This window comes from Schistocerca cancellata, chromosome 2, assembly GCF_023864275.1.
Source record: "Schistocerca cancellata isolate TAMUIC-IGC-003103 chromosome 2, iqSchCanc2.1, whole genome shotgun sequence".
NCBI lineage: Eukaryota > Metazoa > Arthropoda > Insecta > Orthoptera > Acrididae > Schistocerca > Schistocerca cancellata.
Window position 1 is genome coordinate 142,424,292 of NC_064627.1, and position 16,156 is coordinate 142,440,447.

The 16,156-nt window shown below is 36.3% G+C and overlaps 1 protein-coding gene across 1 annotated transcript in view; it reads right to left on the bottom strand.

The window, feature by feature from the left end:
• Positions 1–15,905, bottom strand: part of LOC126151944 (uncharacterized) — a 157,826-nt gene extending 141,921 nt beyond the window's left edge. Inside the window, exon 1 of the mRNA XM_049915975.1 lies at positions 15,814–15,905. The gene's annotated coding sequence lies outside the window, so the exon portion shown is untranslated. The remainder of the gene's footprint in view (positions 1–15,813) is intronic.
• Positions 15,906–16,156: the final 251 nt, after the last annotated feature.

A 16,156-nucleotide genomic window follows, 5' to 3' on the forward strand; every position in this document is an offset into this window, starting at 1 on the left:
TAAATCCTTTTGTCCAGTCTCTCTTTGAAGTCAAGCCATCATACTCAGCATCTCCCTCTCACTGTCACTGTCTATATCGTTTTCTGTCCCACTACCTCTTTTTTCTCCCATTGTCACTTTATCCTGTCACTGCCTTCATCCATTTCTCTCACTCTTCCCTACCACTGTCTCCTTCTCTGGTACTCTCCTGTCTCTTTGACCCACTGCCATTTTCTTTCTCCCATTCTTTCCCTTTCCTGTTGTCACTGCCTCTTTCTTTCTTGCTTACAGTCACATATCCTTGTGGGCTCGTGGCTTTGACCTCTACACTAGGAAACTTTAACATGAAGGTATAGGGGACATGGGAAATTGGGCATAGGGTGATTGAGGAAAATTGACAAAAGCTAATCCTGCTCCCCCTCCAAAACTGGTGACTGGCAGATATGTAGATTCCTCTCTTTCCCTGCCACAGTCAGAGCTTGTTCCTTTCTCTCCCACTGAGACTGTCTGCTCTCTCAATTACATTGGCTCTTTCTGCCTTTCTCTCCCACAGCAATTTTCACTGTCTCATGCATTTACAGTGTATACTGCTGCTACTGTCTCCTCCCTCACTTTTGTCTTTCTCCCCCACTGCCACTGTTTCCACAATACCATGGCAACTCAAAAATTCTAGGGTCCAACTTACCTTTACTCCTATAGCCACATGATTAAAATTTTGGTCCAAAATGTGCCCTCCCCTATACTTACCCTATTGATTTCTTTGCTTGGAGGCTTCTGCAGACCCCCAAACCTATGATAGTCTCTACTCAGCTCTCTTTTTATTTTGACCATCTCCTCTCTCTTCTGCACCTACTGCTACTATCTGCACTCACCTTTCTTTCTCTTTTACTGCCACTGTCTCTCACTGACCATCTCTACCTCCTCTCTCTTTGGCTCACACTGTTATTGTCTTCTTCCACGTCTCTTTCTCCATCGCTGCTACCTTCTCTCTCCAACCATCACTGTCTCCTCTCCCTTTCTCTCCCACTGACACTGTCTCCTCTCTCTTCCACCATCACTGTCCCTCTGCTACTCACTTTCAGCACAAAAAAGCAAGAATATGTTTTATGCCAAAATTTTTGGGCAAGGAAGATGGAATGAGGATTGCAGCAGCTCGTTCCCCCCTTTTCTGTCAGTCTCTTAAAGAGGAACATTTCTGTCAGTCTCTTAAAGAGGAACATATCTGCCTTTTTTGCATTCTGACAGGTGTATTTTCCCACTGATTCCCTTCTTTTTCTTGCTACAGCAGGATCTGCTGTTTGCATAAAATTAATTCTATGGGCCAGTAGAGTTCTGACACTTTATTTATACTTCAGCACAGTTATATATTTTGACATATATAAACAACAAATAAGCTGCCATAATATACAGTTAACACAAAATCATTTACTTTACAATTTTTCTGTATGCTTTGCTCATCAACTACAACTCACCGAAAATGTCTGTCTTATGATTTGTATCTTCAAAGAGTTAAAATATTATTAGTAATATTTTACTGAATTTATAATCTTTCCAGTTTTACAAAAAAATACACAATATTTTTGGGCTGCATCTACAGAATGCTGAAAAATGCAAAATTTGATTTGCAAGTATAAAGAATTTCATATGAGAAAATAATTTTTGTAAAAGGTGCTTATGCTGCCAGGTGGCACTACAGACAAATTTGCAGGTGAAGACAGCCTATGCAGGCATGAAGTGCCCATTATACAGAGAAAGTGTGTCATAAAGTTTTATTGGTGAAAAAATGCTGGCTAAAAACATAGTTTTCTGACCTGAAAACCCTTATCATTGCCCCAGAACCTTGCCATATGTTCACTGCATTCTTTAAAACTACTGTTATGCCCCAGAGTGGATTTTACATGCATACTTTATGTGCAGAAGTACGGTAACTTCGCACCTCTGGATCTTGGTAATGGATAATATCAAAGTTTCATGGTTCCCTGAGAACATCATCTTAAGAACATACGGTAAAAGTTTTGACAATTTGCCATAAATAGAAATTTTTGAATTGGCCATATCCACATTTCACACTTTCCAAACCGGTACCTAATAATCAAAGTTTTTCGAGTGTACCTTAACAGATAAAGATTTTCAAAATCAGGAAAGTGGCATTTTTCCATAAGTGTCTAAATAATCCACTGTTAAAATTTAAGGCATTTGCTTTGGTTAGTTATTTAGGTAATTGTGGACCACAAACTAATTTTTGTGGTTTTCTCAGGAAATGTCCATGAGCAAATGGTGCTTTTATAAGTTGCCCAAGGTATATCCTGTACCACACCTAAATGCAAAATAACCAACCAATTTGCCTGGGCTGGAGGTAGTGTGTAATATTTAAAGTTTGACTCTGTGCTGTAGGATAGCTATACTACACCATTCTTCTGACAGGAACACAAATGGTTGCTAGGCCAAGGGTGATCCAAAACACTTGACCCTTTATCTCTGTCATCAAAAGAACATGAGATGAAAAATTGCATTTTTGTGTTAAGCTTTTTCGAACATATTGGTATCATACACTCTTGTACATGGACCAATAAAACATCATAATGGCCTGTCTCATAAAAACAAGATCACAATGTTAGAAGTACTACTCCAGTATAAACCAAATGTTGATACAATTTTTATTATTGAACATTGGTTACCTTTACAAGATGTCAAAATAAAATTAACTTCAGCAGCAGCCTTTCAACTAATGACACACTTTAGTAAGGAATCCTATACACTTGGTGGTACTGCTGTTTTCACGAAAGTGTGAAAGAGCACATAAATTTCACTGAATTCAATAAATGTTACATTAATCTAACAGAAAAGGATTCTATATTACCTGCAATCAAACTGCCAGAACTTAACTTCATAACCCTTGTCAAATATAGAACACCAAGTGGTAAGAGAATAAACAATGGAAGCCAAGTAGGACTAACAACAATGTAGGAAAAGACAGATTGCTAATTACCGTCAAGATAATACACTAACCTGCAGACAGGCACAATTAAAATACACTTACACATGAGCTTTTTTCTGCAGCCTTCATCAGAGAAAAAGAAACATTCACCATTCATTCACACAAGGAAGCATATCTCACGCACAAATGACCGCCATCTCTGGCAGCTCAGACCAGAATGCCCAGCATTGTGTGAATGAATGGTGTGTGTTTCTCTTTGCCTGTCTGCAAGTTAGCATGTTATCTTTACAGTAAGTAGCAACCTATCTTTTCCTAAAAGTGGTACGAGGCAGGTCTATCTTTATGAATAAATTGTAGAGTCTGCTGACAAGACTCAGTATATTAAATATGGAGATAGTATTTTGTGGTGACTTCAATACTGATTTTTTAAAAATGGTAAAGCTACAGAAGATTTTATAAATATGACAAGAGCATTCAGTCCAGTCCCCACAATAAGCTATCATACAAAATCAACAGCAGGTACATTTTCTGTCATTGGCCAAATATATAAGTACATTTTCCACCATTGGCCAAATATATATTTATCTCGGATGCAAACTATGCCTTTACTAGCAATGTACTGACCATGGCCATTAGGCTCATTTACTAAGCATAAAGATGGAAAAACATAGTAAGTTTCAAAAAATTAGTTGAAAAAGGAACATTTTCTGAAGATAACATTAGGATATTTAACTTCCTATTACATAGGGAATATAGCAAAAACATCTTCATTGAGAAAAATTTTGATACTATATACATATTTCCAAAAATCTTCCTTATGGCAACTCTTCTTCAAACCAAAATGTTAGACGCTCAAAACAAAAAAGAATGGGCAGTAAAAAGCATAAAATTTCCAATGAAAGCAACAGATCCCTGCAGTAATCCTGTAAAAGATACACAGTTTCCCCATAATCTGCTGAGCACTCTAAAATCTACAAAATGATCTATTGTAGAGTCGTCAGATAGGCAAACATTGTATGTGATGATACTGGTAATCTAATAAGGAATTTGGCAAACAGAATAGGAGCTATTAGAAAAGTTATCAAAAGGGAAATGTACTAGCTAAAAAACGGATATATCTTTGTCATTTTTGATCATGCTGTTAAATCCCTCAACCAACATGAAATCATTTCAGTATTTTTTCTAGATCTTTGGAAAGCTTTCAGCATCATTAACCAAAAGCTCCTACTCCAAAAAAAGCTATGTTGTATGCCACATTACTGAAACTGGTGTTGTAAATGTTTCGTGTTTGTTTATCCTTATAAAGAGTAATCCACTGTGGCATCACATTATACAGTAACATACCAGAAGTAATAGAAGTTGCCCCAAAGCCAGTATTTAAGAGCAGGCTAGAGATATTCCTAATAAAGCAGTTTTTTTCTTTATCAGAATTTCTAAATAAGGAAAAAAAGTAATTTTTCCTTCAAATGTAGATCAGTCAGTTAGACAAGTCTAAGAGTGTTTCTATATTTTTATTTTTAGTTTATACAGTATATGTTGTGTTATTTTACCATCCAGTAGCAGTTGTACAAAATGATATGTATGCTAAAGCTGGACCAATAAATATACCACACTGCACAAAAATATGTATATTGATGAGCAGAAAATTTGTCAACCTGGCACAAACATGAGTTTGATATCAATGAAAATTTCATTTTCTTATTGTTGGTAAATGTACAGTAAAAATATCATCAATTTCATCTACAGAATAGTTTTGTTTGTATTGCTTTTAAAAGTGGTCATTTTGTGAGTCTTTTGTTCAAACTGATAAACTGGGATAATGTGTCATTAGGAAAACCAGTACAAATACATCTGTTGTTAATTCTAGAACACCCAACAAAGATCTCTTAAAAACTATGTATGTGATAACTTGAAACAATCCTTGTGAAGAACATCCAAAAACTTCAATCACACATGAAAATACTGGTGATGTACATAATATGATATTGGACACTCAGCAGTTAAAAATGTATGAAATAGAACACTTCACATGAAAAATGTGCAGGATGAGTGAATATTTGTTTGATGTTGGTCAAAAGTAAAAGTGAAAAAAAATTATAGGCAAACTTTGGTTCATCTGAAAGAGAATCCAATTGATTTTATGACCTTATTTGTTAATGTGGATGAGAGATAAGAATACCACTTTGTGTCAGAAATGAGACAGTAACCAAAGCAGAATCCTGAACCTGGTGGCCCTACATCTAAAAGAGCACAGTCAGTCTCACTTACCAGGTATGTTCTAGCCCTGCTTTCTGGGACACAAAAGCAAATCTACTGATCTGTTACTTTTCAAAGGGTAAAACAAGAACTGGAAATATTATACAAGTCTTCTGGATGAAAAGTGTGCAAAAAGAGCCTTGGATTAAAAAAGAAGAAAATATCTTTAATGAGACAATAGACTTGCCCACAAATGTGCATTTCTCAGGCTTAAAAAATTGAGACCAGTGAATATATAACGGCAAACACAGATGAGTGTTTCTCAGATATTTCCTGCAAGTATGGAACCTGCTTAATGGAAAAATTTTGTGATGTGCATTGTCCTGAAAGATCATGTTTAGGCAGACCAAGAAACATTTGATACTTTGGTTAGAATGATCCACAACTCTAACACATGGTTTGTCTATTCAATGACTGTTGAGCATTCTGTTGGTGAAACAGCTTCATCTAAGAAAAATTCTTAAGCAAGGAAGTAAGAGTCAACTACATAATACTGAAGCACCTATTGGCTCTGAATGACAAGTGTCAAAGTCAGAAAGAGGTAAAGCTTGTAGTTTCTGTAATGGTACCTACTGTTGCCATATTACTTTGCATGTAGTACTGTACATGGCATCCATTACACACAAAAACCGATTAAGTGCTGATTTAAGGCTTTGCTTCTTCCAAGTTAACAATCCACATGGTTTATTGTCCACTTTGGGTGTTACATGTCATATTTATCTTAATTGTTGCAACAGCCTCAGAAACACAGTGTATGTATATAGAACTAACAGGGTATATTGAACATATACCATACAGAAAAGGGCTGCATGAAAGGCCACAGGTTTGTGTAACTCATGCGGGAATGTGAAGAAAATGCTGAAAAACCTGAACAGGCAGATACTTGATGATGTAGTGCCTACATATAGTATCCCGTGAGAACATAGCCATACTTATAAAATTTCAAGAAACAGAAAAAAGTACAAGTGGCTAAAAAGAGACATCAAAGCACTGTTCTGAAACAATGAAGCAGTGTGTTGTATGATATATAGGTCTATATATTATGTCATCTTCAATGCATAATGTAAAAATACTGCCATATCAACACGATGAGTTAGATTTACTAATCTGGCATCTAACTTCCCGATATGCCATTTTAATAAATTATACTTCAAAATACTTGTTTCCAAAGGCACATAAAGATTATCACACATAGAAACTCTTAGAACATAACCCTAGAATAGAGGAAAGCAAAATTTGTGAAGTGCGGAGGAGTAAGTGTCTTTTAATTGTGGCTGTTGCAACTTGACATGTCTTCGTTATGGTAAGTAGCAATCTGTCTTTTCCAACATTGTTGCTATTCCTACCTGGAGTTTCCATAGACACAAATTACAGCCAGCAACCAACTGAAGTGGAGAAAAGACAGGAGGTGCGAAAGCAGCACCTGCATCACAGACAGTATGAAATTTTTAGTCACGAGTCTTAGCAGTTTTGTATTTCATGCACCAAATGCACTGCTTTCACATCTAGTGACTTTCCTACTTTCCAGTGTGTCTGACGTATCGAATTTAGTCGAAGGAACAGTAATTCATATATTTTGCTTTCCTGTGGTATTCTGGTGCCTAATTTTAAAAGGTTTTATGTATGACAATCTTTAAATGCTCCTGAAAAAACATATTATGAGATATAATTTACTGAGATAGCACACTGGAAAGTGAGACACTCAATGAAGGAATTTTACCTATAGGGACTGCAATACTCTATCTGTCATCTATTTAACGAATGATGTGCAGGGAGATGTACCTGCTTGCACTTTTTTGCCACCATGAATTACAGCTAGAAATGTACTTTTAAAAGTTCTTCCTACTGGCAGCAGGTAGTAACTATGAATTTTTAAAGGTCTGGAATTAATGGCAAACTACTGTAAAATTTTGTAATTAGTCCAATGGGCTTAATCCATCACATTTGTTGTACTGTATAATAATATAGACCAAAGTAGCAAATATACACATATAAACAGACTAAATATACACATATAAACAGGCTATTAAAGCTGCAGAAGGAAATAGTAAGATGTATTGGGAGGCTGGCACCCAGTTGGCCTTGCAGAAATAATTTCAATTAATATCAAATACAAACAGTGTTATCCATGTAAAAGTACAAAGCATGTTCTGAAAGTAAATATACTGTGACCATAATGGGCTGTGGTTTTTGTTTATTGAGGATTGGCAACAGTAAGTGGTGGAGGGAGATTCCCTGACCACAGAAAGAATCACAGGAACATGGTAGTATGTAAACTCACACTGCAGTGTCCATTTTCATGAAATATGTTGGTAAAACTCTCTGACTTGTCACCTACATATCATCATTTCATCATCTCCCTGAAGCCACAGGAGCAGAATTAAATTTTCAACCAACAAGCAGGTGCAGAAAGAGGTCACCACCAACTCAATGCATCTGTCACATGAGATGCAAGCAGCAGTGTGGAGGGATTTGGGAAGGGGAAGGGATAGTAGTGTACAGGTGAGGAGATAGACGAACACTGTCTGGTGGAGTGTGCAGGGACTAGACTTCGAGCAGGTGCGACACCAGGATGTTGTGAGGCAGGGAGGTGGGGAAAAAGGAGAGGAGTGGGTAAGCTGGGTGGATGTGTTGGCAGAGGGCTGCAAATAAACAGGATGGGGGATGAGAATGGGGAGGAGATGATAGGACAGAGGGTGCAGAAACTGTTGGGTGGAGAGAGCATGGACAGTATGTTATTCTAAGTTGATGCTGGGATGAAGAATGTGGCCAAAAGCTTTATGTAAGTGTCATTTAATTGAGCCTATCTGCAACTTAGTGTGTCTTCTTTATAGTAAGTAGCAATCTGTCTTTTCCTACATTGTTGATATTGCTACCTGAGGTTTTCATTGTTCGAATACATAAAATGTTGTACACTTACTTTCTGAAGATGCCTCATTTAAAGCATCATGTTATTAAAAGTAAATACAATGCTTATATTAAACAAAGAAGTGTATAATTATCATACAAGAGACAAAAATAATTATTGTATCAACATTACAAGACACAAACTTGCTGATAAGAATACCACAAAGTTATTATGGTTATTACTCAACAGTCTACCTGAGAGTACAAAATATTTGGAGGGATTGCCAGTCTTCAAAAGAAAACTTAAAGAGCACTTGAATGCAGCATGTAAGTATCGTGTGAAAGAATATTTGGAGGCTAGTTGAAAATAACAAGGATAATAATTGTGACTCTAAACTGGTTCGAGCAATATTTTGATTTATTTTATGTCAGCAAGCTGTTTGCATGCCTTTCTTGTTCAATCAAAAAATGTTCTAGTGATTATTTGTCCTATTTACACTCATTAACTGCAGTGCGAAGTGATATTAATCATACAATAAGGTGGATGGATATGTGCGTGTGTGTGCGAGTGTATACCCGTCCTTTTTTCCCCCTAAGGTAAGTCTTTCAGCTCCCAGGACTGGAATGACTCCTTACCCTCTCTCTTAAAACCCACATCCTTTCGTCTTTCCCTCTCCTTCCCTCTTTCCTGATGAGGCAACAGTTTGTTGCGAAAGCTTGAATTTTGTGTGTATGTTTGTGTTCGTTTGTGTGTCTGTCGACCTGCCAGCACTTTCATTTGGTAAGTCACATCACCTTTGTTTTTAGGTATACAATAGAGTAAGATACAAAAGAGAATTACTGAACGAGGCAGTGCAGCTGCTGTGACACTGACCTCACATTCAGGAGAAGAGAGCTGTTCTGTCCAGCCATCCGCATTTGTGTTTTCCTAGGTTTCTATGGCAAATACCAGGATGGTTTCTTAATCAAGGCCACAGCCAACCACCAATCATATCCATACAGGCTACCTGTTGTGTTCTCTTAAAGTATGTTATGTATGCTGTGTGTTATATTTTGGCCTCTTACTTGGCATTGTATTACCTTGACAAATCCTGTATCATTGTGAAATGAGATGATCCTTGGATGAATAAAGATAAATAAATGAAAAAATAATTTTGCATGTAAATATTATAATAATATAGTAATTCAATGTGGAGTTAGTATGTTTGTGTGTGTTTGCCCAATACTAATGATTAAAAATTTGTAGATTTTGTATGAAGCTTATATTGCGTTATATTTAAGTGTGCTCAAACCGTAATTTACAGTTTATTCATAAAGTACCTAACTGACGCATAAAGACCAAAAAATTACCATAACAGGTTGGAGTAAATAATACAACTGTCAAATATGGTGGTTTTTCATCAAACATCCACATCCATGATCTCCTCTATGTCAACCACCATGGAGTCTGAAGACATCAATCATTTGAAACCCAACTTGCATTTTTCTCTCATGACATACTGAAAGCTTTGGATCAAAGCAGACAAGCAGATGCAGTATTTCTTGGTTTCTGAAAATCATTTGACTCTGTACCACTACTATGTTTACTGTCAAAAGTATGTTCATGAGGATATTTTGATAGGTAGGACACAAAAATTTAATTTGCTTCAACATGATTACCGTTCATGGTACAGCAAACATCCCAATGGTAATCAGTTTCTTCCCACACTCATTGCAGAAAATGGCAGTGAGATAGAGTTAAGATCACTGTTGAATGATTTTAACCATGTATCATCTCATCTCCATTTTTGACTTGTCCTATAGCATCATGTGCTTCTCTGCACACAATCTATAGGATAAATAAAATTACAATTCCAATGAAACCTCAGAGTAAGAAATCCAGTGATGTCACGTCTGGGGAGTGAGGTGACCATGTGGCTGACCCTTCATGGCCAATCCAACAAACTGGGAAGTGATTATCGAGGAAACCTTGAACTTCCATGATAAAACGGGACGGTGCACTGTCCTGCTGGCAGTGAATCACACTTGAGGTAGATTGCTGTAAAATGACACATCCGCTGTTTCTGTAAGTTATCACAATAAATTTTTGTATCACTCCAAAGCTGTTAAGTCCTTCTTGATTCACCCCATACCATAATTACTACCAATTGCTCCCATTAGGAGATTAGATTAATTACAGCACATGCAGAGGTGTTTATAAACAATAATTCTTCTCATGCTCCATTCATGAATGGAATGGGGAAAAATCTCTAATAACTGGTACAATGGGATGTACCCTCTGCCATGCACTTTACAGTAGTTTGCACAGGCACCACTCAAAATTCTTGCCAAAGAATTTTGTTTGAGGTACAGATACATGGAGTTGCCTCAAGTACTCACAGCATGTAGGTACATTGTTTTCTTTTTTGTCTGTATTATGTGAAGTCTCTCTCTCTCTCTCTTCTCTCTCTTTCTCTTTCTCCAGTAAATCATAAATAAATACAGTGCTTTCAGATATAATTTTCATCACAGTACTGAGTACCTAAACCAAAACTATGAAAATACCATTGTTGATTTACCTTAACTGTTGATAGTGCAGGATGTAATAATTAATATATTTATACATATAACCATATTTATTTTATGGGGCAACATGTGCTTCATTACTTATAAAAATATACTATAAAGGTGACAGTTTACTTCTAAATGTAGAGAAAAATTAATAGTTGTGTGTTATAATTAGATATTCAATTCTAATTATGTATTTAAATTAGTACAGGCCTACTTATAATCCAAATCATCTGTAATTCCACAATGTGCAATAGGTAGTTGGATTTACCTGCTGAATGCATATATATTTACAAAAATAAATTGGAAGTAAATATATACACATATAAATCAGATAGATAAAAAAAATCAAACACACTGCATGGTGAGCAAAAACATAAGTGTCCTTCTGTGCACAACAATTTTGAGAAAAATGTGCTTGTAGGATAGCTATGTGTAAGAGTTAGCAGAACAAACACAAATACAATACACCACCTAGAAAATTCAGCACACATTGTCCAGACATGAACAACATAAATCAAATGTTTCATGTTTCAATAGGTCTGCCATAATATTCAAACTTCAGCTAGAATGTATATAGCAGACCCAATGAGCCATGCAACTTTTTTACTTCAAAGACAGGCTCCTCTGCCTGTTATTCCTTGTCCCTGGTTTGAGAATATGCACCCACATAGAACAGAGATGCCATGATACAAAGACTCCATTCCATTACTTCCAATAGGTTAGGAAACAACATACAGTTTTCTCTTCGCCATGGCAATGGTTCCTGTTGTCTGTGTATCAGTGGCATCTCCATATATTTATCAAACTTGATTATACTTGGAGCATGTGGATTGTCCACACTTTGGAACAACCCTCGTACAGCTTTGTCAAAAACTTGTCAAAACTCGTCACTGTCAGAATTGAAAGTCTTCACTGCCACTGGTCATGTTGCCTGTTAATTACCTGTAAAATAATGAGTGGGTTTCTGGATCACTTGTTAATGATGGCTTGTTTTGTTTGTTTTAACCAATGCTCACTCTTTCAAAACCCACACTGCTCAAAGCGAGGATCCTGTATGGTGGTTCCCAAGGAATTGCTTTGTCTGCAAACTTTCCAATGAACTGATTACAAATTCCATCCTCATGTTTATCAATTACTGTTTCAATGAATGCATTGCAGTAGTCTGACTTTTTCGGTCTAAGACAGTTATTTTGTAAGCCCAATGTTTCATTTTTTTCACTGACAATTTTGTGGTTTAACTGCTCAAAAGCAGACAGTACTTCACAAAGATTTTTCAGTAATTGTCTAGTCTTCATTGAGCAGTGTTATTAGTGAGGGTGGTGAAGGTGTTTCGTGAAAGCTCTTCTATTTTCAAAAGCCTGTTGAACAATTCTAATAAGGAGTTCCATCTCATAGGGCAACCTTGTTTCGGTATTAAAATTCATTTGCTTTTGAATGTGGTGCAATTTTCAAATGCTTGAGAACTTCATTTGAAAATTGCACTGTTGCCTTCAGTTTTGCTCTTGTATCTGAAATTGGTTTGTGACTAGGTTGCACAATTACAATTAAGGTATGTGCAAAACAACACACTGTATTTGCAACAATTTACACATCACCACTGCCTTCACCATATCATGCGCTTTCTCTGTGATGCAACCTACAATTTTGTTAGTAATAACCCAAGCTGAAGTCACATTTCATAATTCCCTGGCCATGTTTTCAGCTGTTTGCCTATCATACAGTTTAAAACTAGGTAGCAAATTTGACTGTAGACTGCACTCAAGAGAGTAATCTGTTAGTGAGAGTTCTCATACTGGAACAAAATGTTTCATTTAATTAATACTGTATATAGTTTTTATTTAGTAAATAAGTCATTTTCCTAAATTATACATTATCAGCTGCATTAAACAGTAGGTATTCCACAACAACAAGTCTTGAAATCAGTTTCCCTAGTTTGGCTCATTTGGATGAGGGCTCTAGTCTCGATACATATCCTGTAATTTTTGTTTGCCTACCATGTGTAACCACAACGAACCAGTACAAGTGCTGGGAATTTCTTGCATACATTGTTCACCTTGGTGCACAGGCACTGAAATGCAGATTCCTGAACAGATGAACTGACTTCATCACTGTCTACATTCATGGTTTAGAACGAGTTTCACTTCTTCCCTACAACATTAACTATGATACTTACACCACACATGTCTATGCAAGAAATGGAAAGTGGCTGTCAGTTGCTTCAACGAACCTCTTGTTCTACAATAAACAGTGACCGACTGTGCTCACTGTAACATAATTTCCATGCACCCACACACCATATATGGGTTGGTGCACAATTTTCAATGTCACCTTCACCCCAAAAAACTTTCGCTACAACGAAAACAACCAAGGCAAATATAATGTTAAACATGTATACCTACAGCCATCTAATGAAATGTTAATAATAGTTGGCTGGTTTGTTTGGGGAGTAAAGGGACTAAATTGCTTGTTTATCAATAATTAATATTGGTAAGCGATAACTAACCTACTCTGTTTTGGTGTAGGCTCTACACTACCTATTTCGACTGCCATAGTCTATAGCTCTTACTATTATTAGTTTATGGAATCAGAGTAATCTTAAAGGATTTCATCAAAATATAAGAGGTATTAGAGATAAAAATAGTGAACTGCTTATAGATGTTGACTCTGAAATTATTGGTATGTCAGAGCACTACTTAAATAATTTGACAAATCAGAGGCTTCCTTTATAAAGATACAGATTAGCTCGCTGTTTTTCAAAGAGTTCTTTGTGGGGTGGAGGAGTGGCTATGTACATAAAAAACAGTATTCCATTTGAGTCCATAGACATATCACGGCACTGCACTGAACAGGTAGTATTTGAATGCTGTGCAGGGGCAGTTGAATTTAGTGAAACTAAACTTCTAATTGTTGTTGTTTATAGGTCCCCTAACTCTGACTTCAGAGTATTTCCACTCAAGCTAGAAAGGGTTCTTGGTTTACTTTGTAGGAAGTACCAGAAATTAGTTATACGTGGCGACTTCGATATAAATTTTGTATATGATGGTGGAAGAAAAAGGATGTTGGTAGATCTCCTAAATTCATATGATCTAATGCAGACTGTGTTTTTTTTTTCAACTAGGATGCAAGGGAACAGTAGCACAGACATAGACAATATTTTTATTCATTCTTCATTACTAGATGGGCATTCTGTGTAAAAGCATGAATGACCTTTCAGACCATGATGCATAAATTTTAACACTAAAAGGCTTTTGTACTCAAACAAATTTCACATATAATTACAAACTATCTAGGAAAGTTAATTCAACAGCAACAGAGAGTTCTTTATACCTTATCAATGAACAAGAGTGGCAGGATGGTTATAGTGCTGATAATATAGATGATAAATATAATGCTTTCCTCAACACATTTCTCATGCTCTTTGAGATTTGTTTTCCATTAGAACATTATACATGGGGTACTAGCAGTAATGGGCAGTCCAGGTGGCTGACCAGCGGGATAAGGATATTATGTAGAACAAAGTGGGAATTATATCAAAATGTTAGAAATAGTCACAACCAAGATACAGTAGCCCAATACAAACAGTACTGTAAGGTGTTTGAAATGTTATTAGGAAGGCAAAGAGTATGTGGTATGCAAATAGAATACCTAATTCAAGGGATAAAATTAAAACCTTATGGTCAGTTGTGAAGGAATTTTCTGGTCAGCAGCACAAGGTCGACTATATAAAGTCAGCTCATTGTAAACATATTTCTGTTACTGGTAAATCAGGTATATGTACAGTATGTAACAATAAATTTCTGAGCATTGCTGGTGAATTAAATAAAAATTTAGTTTCTACAGGGAATCGTATAACTTTCTTGGCAAATGCCTTTCCGAGATTGATGCCTGAAATACTCCTCTGGGATACAGACAATGGGGAGATTGAGTCAATAATTAAATCACTGAAGACTAAGGACTCTCATGGTTATGATGGAGTGCCTAGCAGAATATTACAGTACTGTGCTGCATGTTAGTCGTGTATTTAGCTATATTTGCAATTTTTCCTTTAAGAATGGTCTGTTTCCTGAATGATTAAAGGACTCAGTAGTAAAGCCACTTTATGAAAAGGAGAAAGGGATACTGTAGATAATTTTAGACCTATTTAAATGCCACCAGTGTTTGCTAAAGTTACTGAAAAGGCTGTGTATGTAAGGATAATTGATCATTTTATACTACACAATTTGCTATCAAATGTACAGTTTGGCTTTAGAAGTCATTTAACAACTGAAAATGCTATACTCTCTTTTCTCTGTGAAGTACTGTACGGCTTAAACAAAAGCTTTCGAACGCTAGGCATATTTTTTGATTTAATAAGATGTTTGATTGTGTTGATCACAAAATATTGCTCCAGAAGTTGAACTACGGTCAAGTGGTGGATGCCTTAGGGATCAGTGTTGTGGCCACTCCTGATCCTGATTTATATTCATGATATGCCCTCTAGTATTACGAGTAAGTCTAAAATATTTCTGTTTGCTGATGGCACTAGCTTGGTAGTAAAGGATGTTGTGTGCAATATTGGCTCGGTTTGAAATAGTGCAGTTCATGACCTAAGTTCATGGCTTGTAAAAAATAAACTAATGCCAAATCACAGTAAACCTCAGTTTCTGCAGCTTTAACACACAATTAAAAAAATAATAATAATAAAGGAGTCTGGAACCGCGCGACCGCTAAAGTAGGTTCGAGTCCAGTCTAGGGGACTGATGACCTCAGATGTTAAGTCCCATAGTGCTCAGAGCCATTTGAACCTTTTTTTTTTTCAGAAAACGCTGTCGTTTTAATTTCACAGAATGGGCATATGATTAGTGAAACTGAACAATTCAAATTTCTAGGTGATCAGATAGATTAAAATATCGTAGAAAGTCCACGTTCAGGATCTTGTTCAAAGACTTAATGCTGCAATTTTTACTATTCGAACGGTATCTGATGTGAGTAGTCGTTCGACACGAAAATTAGACTACTTTGCTTATATTCATTCGCTTATGTCGTATGGTATTATATTTTGGGGTAACTCTTCCCAGCGGGCGGTTCGGGCAATAAGTAGTGTAAGTTCACGAACCTCTTTTCGACCCCTGTTCACGGGTCTGGGTATTTTGACATTGACCTCTCAATATGTACATCCCTTATTGTCATTTCTTGTTACCAATAATAGTTTATTCCCAAGAATAAGCATTTTTCACTCCGTTAATACTCGGCAGAAATCAAACCTGCATTTGGATCGGACTTCCTTAACTAGTGCAAAAAAGTGTGCAGTATACTGCTGCATCCATTTTCAATAAGCTGCCACTCGAATTCAAAAATCTTAACTGTACTCCACGCGCTTTCAAATCTTAAGTGAAGAACATGTGTCACTCCTATTCTGTCGAGGAGTTCTTTGAAAAATTAAGCTGATTCTTGTTGTAGTGTTTATTGCGTTTACTTAAACTTATGGATTGAATTTTTTCGGGTTCATAAACATATTATTTTTGTCTGTTATTATTTTTATGTTGTAATTTCATGAATTGACACGTTCCATGACCTTGGAGATTTGCTCCTCAATTTTGTCCTACG